Raw genomic sequence first — 6504 nt, 5'->3', positions numbered from 1 at the left:
AACCAGTACCTCCAGAGCTCCCTGGGACTAAACCACCAACAAAAGAGTACACATGGTGGAACAGCTGTATATGTAGCAGAGGATGGCCTTGTCGGACATCAATGGAAGGAGAGGACCTTTGTCCTGTGAAGGTTTTATGCCCCAGTGTAGGGGAATGCCAGGGCCAGGAAGCAGGAGTGGGTGCGTTGGTGAACAGGGGGAGGGGGGAAAGCATAGGGGAGGGAGTTTTCGGAGGGGAAACCAGGAAAGGGGATATCATTTGAAATGTAAATAAAGAAAATATCTAATAAAAAAAAAAGAAAGAAAGAAAAGGAAAGCCGCCATGAGGTACGTATCTTAAAATAATGGCCACGTAGGTCGGCTAACTGGAGTTAAGAGCAGCCTAAACAAAATGTGGCAAATTATATAATGGGATTATTGGCTTGGAAATAGACATAGTAGCATAGAGGATAGATATCTGCCCAGCTCTTGTGCTGATTAAGGCTTACTATAAATATAAAGGTTATGTGGGTCTTTTATCTGGTCAAAGGCAGGGTAGAAATCTCAGATTGAGATAAAACTTTTTTACAACAGTAGCCCCTATGTTGGCCTTGAATTTGTAGCAATTTCCTCCTCCTCTGCCTCCTAAGATTACAGGTATTTTTGTTTCAGTTGTTACGTTTGGGGATGAAAGTTGCTGGTGTGTAGCAATTTCCTCCAATATTGAAACCCTCCATCCTGCATAAAGTGCCTTAAGACTGAAGGGAAACAAAAGAATTTCAGGAAGTCCCTGAAACAGACCAGAATCACTAGGCACCTTGTTCCCCCAGAAAAGACTGCTCAGAGTCATTCTCAGACAAGCCAGGCTGCAAGGCCCTGTCTTAGAAGGGGCTGAGAGCAAGCTTGTTCAGTGTAAGAATCAAAGTCAAGCAGCCTGCAAGAAGCAGAGACCAGTTGGACAGCCTAGAAGAAACCTATACCACCAAACTGCCAAGAAGAGGCTCAGACCAACTGAGTCACTAGGGAAAGACACTCTGCAGCTTGTTGAGCTGCCTGTAATGTGTTCTGGGTTTCCAGCCTTGGTGAGCTGTCACCCGTGCTAGGGTGGGCCTTGGTGATGCAGTGGTCACTGAGTCATTTCTGTTCCTGTCAGTGACCCTTCATATGTTGGTCTGTCCTCAGTTCCCTATATGGGGTGCATAGATGCTTATCCACTTCTCTCTAGGAATAGTGTCTCACAACAAATGGCTCATTGGTGATCCAGTGAGTTTGCTGGGATTACTTGCAAGTCCAACTGCTCTGCTCTGATATTTTTTCTGAGTCACCCTTGGTATATTAACACTGCAGTAACCTCACTTGTGAGGCTGAACTTATTCTAACGTCTTTCATTAGAATTCTATAGATTAAGGCCAGGCACTGGGGTTACGCACCTTTAATCCCAGCACTCAGGTGGCAGAAGCAAGCATATCTCTGGGAGTTCAAGACCAGCCTTGTCTACATATACTTCCAGGACAGTACGGCTACATAGTGAGATCCTGATACCCACTCCCCATCTAAAAATCGAATAGGTAAAGTAATAGACCTACCCTATGGTCAATGCCCAACAGAAATTATTGTTTTAAGATACATATCAGTGGGGCAGGAAATAGCACTGGTCACTCTTTGAGAGCATCTAAATTCAGTCCCTAGTGCCCATGTTGGGTGGTTCACAACCACCTGTAACTCCAGTTTCAAGTACTCTACTTCTGATTAGGTACTCTAGATTAGATTAGATATTCTCTAATTTGGAACTCCTTGGGAAGCGACACTCACATACACAAACACACACACACACACACACACACACACAATTTAAAAACGAATCTAAAAAACTGTATCTAGTCATGTGAAGGGAACCTCAACCTATTCCATTCCTGTTTTAAATTATTATTTTGCTTTGAGAAAAGATCACTGTCTCTAGCCAAAGTAGTCTGCCTGTTTTTGTTTTATTGTTTTTGTTTTTTGTTTGTTTTTTGGCAAGAATAGATGGTGTGGGGGTGGAGGGAAGAGACAGAAGGGAGCACTGGCTGCTCTTGAAGAAGACTGGGATTTGAGTCCCAGAACACATAATAGCTCACAACAGTCTGTAACTTCAGTCTGGGGGATACATCACCCTCTTCTGGTTTCTTTGAGCATTACATGTACACAGTGCATAGACATATATGCAAAACACCTATACACAAGATAAAAAGAATGAATGTGCGTGGGGGTGCTGGAGAGATGTCTCAGTGGCTGAAAGTACTTAGTGCTCTTGAAGAGGATTGGGGCTTGGTTTCCAGAACTCACAGGGCACCTCACAACTGCCTATGACTCCAGTTCCAGAAGATTCAAGCCCCTCTTCTGGAACTCCATGGGCCCCCAAGTGCATGTGGTGTTTATACACTCATCAGATGCACACACATACGTGTAATTTTTTTTAATTATAAAAACTAACGTGAGGCTAGTGAGATGGCCCTGTTGGTAGAGACCCTTGCCCTACAAGGTGACAGGAGAGAAATGACTCCCAAGAGCTGTCTTCTGGCCTCTGTCTAAGTACAGTGGTCCACCCCACCTCCACATACAAGAATGGATACCAGATGCTGTCAGATGCCAATTGCCTCTTCTCCTCTGCAGAGAGACCCTGTGGTATCTCTATGAGAGCCACCAAGAGAGGTGAGACATGCTGTTCTTTTGAATACCCAGCTGGATTCTTGTTGCCCGTATTTTATTTAGGGGTTTGTTTTGTACAAGAAGCACATTTAGACTGTGCTTTTCTCTGCCAGGTTTGGGGTTGACATTGATTTCATAAGGTAAATGTGGACCTTCTCTTTGCTTTACGCTGCGGGACTTAATGCATAAGAGAAGTCATTAGTCCTAATAGCTGGACCCGCTCTATCCACAGAGCTTTCCAAAGTGATATCTAGTATAGGTTTGGTTCAGGCAAGGTTCTAGATTTCTTTAATGGTCACTGTCTTAGGGTTTCCATGGCTGCGATGAGGCCCCGACCTTTCAGATGACTCTAGCTTGTGTCAAGATGACATAAAAATACCCAGGACATACCAGGTGTTGTAGTGCATGCCTTGGATTCCATCACTCAAGAGGCAGAGGCAGGTGTTTCTGAGTTTGAGGCCAGCCTGGTTTACAAAGTGAGTTCCAGAACAGCCAGGGCTACACAGAGAAACCCTGTCTCAAAAAAAAAAAAAAAAAAAAAAAAGAAACAAAACCAAACAACCAAACAACAAAACACTAGCCAGGACAGTTGACCCCTTGCCGACTTGAGAACATATTACTGTTACTAATCTTTCCTTGTTCATCTCCCAGGCCATACACTAACATCAACATCGCAATATAAAACATTTGCCCTCCTTTAAAACCTGACATTCTTGACAAATTTAAACACATTAAAAATTCAGTCTCTTTAAAAATCCAAATCTCCCTTTCTGACTCTTTCCGGATGCCCAAGATATCAAAGAGAGGACATGGTGGGTCCTCCAGAATGAAATTCCGGATTTCCCTGGGTCTTCAGGTAGGAGCGGTGATCAACTGTGCTGACAACACAGGAGCCAAAACTTTTATATCATCTCTGTGAAGGGAATCAAGGGATGGCTGAACAGACTTCCTGCTGCTGGTGTGGGGGACATGGTGATGGCCACGGTTAAGAAAGGCAAACCAGAACTAAGAAAAAAGGTCCATCCAGCTGTGGTAAGTCGACAACGAAAGTCATATCGAAGAAAAGATGGGGTGTTGCTTTATTTTGAAGATAACGCAGGGGTCAGAGTAAACAAAGGTGAGATGAAAGGTTCTGCTGTCACAGGTCCAGTGGCAAAGGAGTGTGCAGACTTGTGGCCCAGGATTGCATCCAATGCAGGCAGCACTGCATGATTCTCCAGTGTATTTGTAAAATATATTCATTAAAAAGTGTTTTCTCTGACCAGAAAAAAAAAATCCAAATCTCGGACCTGAGGGCCTGAGGGCCTGAGTTCAATTCCCAGCAACCACTTGGTGACTCACAACCATCTGTAATGGGATCTGATGCCTTCTTCTGGTGTCTCTGAAGACAGCTACAGTGTACTCGTCATATATATAAAAAAAATAAATAAAATCCTGGGCTGGTGAGATGGCTCAGTGGTTAAGAGCACCAACTGCTCTTCTGAAGGTCCTGAGTTCAAATCCCAGCAATCACATGGTAGCCCACAACCATCCGTAACGAAATCTGATGCCCTCTTCTGGAGTGTCTGAACACAGCTACAGTGTATTCACATATAATAAATAAACAAATCTTTTTAAAAAAAGAATATTAGAACCAGAAGTGGGGTGTGACAGACCTGTGACAGACATTTTTGTGCCTACATGTTAAACAGAAAACTGGTGAGATGACTTAGTTGGGGAAAACACTCACCATGAGAGCCTGGTGACCTGTTCTCTGTTCTCAAAAAAGCCCACAGTGAAAGGTCTGTGAGCTCAGAGGTTAGTGCACTGGTTCTCAACCTTCCTAAGGTTGCAACTGAAACACAGTTCCACGTGTTATAGTGACTCCTCCCCCCCAAAAATTATTTTTTGTTGCTAATCCATAACTGTAATTTTGCTAGTTACGAATCAAAATGTAATATCTGTGTTTTGGGATGGCCTTAGGGAAGCCCAATGAGATTGTTCGATCCCCTAGGTAAGAACAGCTGGGTTAGAGTCTTTAACTAGACTTTAATTAGACTCAGTCCCCTGGGTAGATTGAGAGACAGGGTGAATCAGAGGAAGGCTTTAGTAAATTTTAGCAGTGTGCCTTATGAACTGTCAGGTGCAGATAAGAGCTAGCACCTATCCACCATGCCAATAGAGGTCCAGAGGCCGGAGTCTTCATTCCGTCTAAAGCTTAGTCTTCCTCTTGCTCTCTATGGTGACCAATCATTTTACTCTTGGGTGTATTTCCTGTTGGATGCTTAAGACCATCCAGTTGTCAAGGAGGGACTGGTTGTTTGTAGTTGTTGAAATCAGCTAAGGCATTTTAGGGGTTACTCTAGGGACTTAGGAGGGGTCCACTGGCTTCTTCAGTCTTTCCTCAATGAGGTGTGTCATCTACAGGGTTGATTCAGGATCTTGCTGACCATGTGGCTTCCCTTGGAAGCACGGAGGACATTTCCTTCTGTGTAAACCCTCCTCTTGCTGCGTGTCTGCTATTTAAAGGCCAAACTCTGGATCTTCATGGCCTCTCTAATCAAGAGGACAAAGGATTGATTGATTGATTGACTGATTTACATTGGTGTTTGATCTGTGTGCATGTCTGTGTGAGGGAGTCAAATCCACTGGTACTTGAGTTGCAGACAGTTGTGAGCTGCCGTGTGAGTGTTCTGGGAAACTTTGAATTGGTTTTGTTTTGTTTTGTTTTGTTTGAGACAGGGTTTCTCTGTGTAGACCTGGCTGTTCTAGAATTCTCTCTGTAGACCAGACTGGCTTTGAACTCAAAGATCTACCCACCTCTGTCTCTTGAGTGCTGGGAATAAAGGCGTGTCCCACAACTGTCAGGCTAGGACAGGTGATTTGCCAGAGTTGAGAACACTTTGAAAGGTGTCCTGCCATGTCCCTCACCTTGGAGCAAGGGCCCAAACATTGGCTTCCCTCTTAGCCTCTATATACTTAATGGTGTTGGCCTCCATATTTTGTTGTTGAGTGCCCAGAGTGCCAGTCACACCAGGCTTGAAGAAAATCTTGGAACATAGAAATATATCTCACTGCTTTCTGATTTAGCTGTGGGTTGATATTAAAGGTTAAATTGCCTATCATTTAGTTATTCTTTTCAACATTTAATTGGTTGCCTGGCGACATTGTACACAGCCAGCTCTTTCTTTTTAAAGCTTGAGGATCAAATTTATTTCACTATAGATCAAGAGATGAATTAGTAGGAACAAGATATGGTTGCCTCTCTCAGATATATAGCATCAGTTGCTATTCTATAAGGTTCAGGAGGAAACCCAAACCACCATTTTTTTATTTTCTGGGTACAATACGTCAGAGGTATGCGGTCACAGCAGAATCATTAAGTTCCTCTTAGAACCCAATTAGTATACTAGGAAAAATAATCTCTCAAGAACAGAACTTGTCATGGAGGTCTTAGGTTACCTCTTTGATCTGATACGGAAAGCGCACTGACATTATCACATGGCAACAGAGCTAGCCAAAAGATGTAGCCACCCCTCTTTGATCAAAAGCACTTGAGTTGGGTTCCCACAGATGTAGCAGGAGATAGACGGGGCACTTGCACATGGAGCAAGATTCAGTAGTTTGAATCCTGCAGTTATAAATCAGGAAAGATCCTGGGGCTAGGCACAGAAAAGCAGGCACAGTGGGAAACTGTGTTAGAAGGGAGCAGAGAGTTTTATGATCTCAAACCAAGGGGTGTGTGTGTGGGGGGGTGTCCACCCCTTACCACAACATCACAATGAAGACGAGGAAACTCTGTCATCAGGAACACCAGAAGATATCACCTGAACCTCACTTAATGCCCCATTAGCGTCC

The 6504-nt window shown here is 43.8% G+C and overlaps 1 pseudogene; it reads left to right on the top strand.

The window, feature by feature from the left end:
* Window positions 1–3564: 3564 nt before the first annotated feature.
* On the top strand, window positions 3565–3879 carry LOC110303800 (large ribosomal subunit protein uL14 pseudogene; annotated as a pseudogene).
* The last annotated feature ends 2625 nt before the right edge of the window (window positions 3880–6504 follow it).

The sequence above is a fragment of the Mus caroli genome, unplaced genomic scaffold (genome assembly GCF_978045245.1).
Source record: "Mus caroli unplaced genomic scaffold, Mus_caroli_1 scaffold_9, whole genome shotgun sequence".
In the NCBI taxonomy this organism is placed as follows: domain Eukaryota; kingdom Metazoa; phylum Chordata; class Mammalia; order Rodentia; family Muridae; genus Mus; species Mus caroli.
Note: the sequence above shows the minus strand (reverse complement) of the source record. Positions and strands in the feature narration are given on the sequence as shown.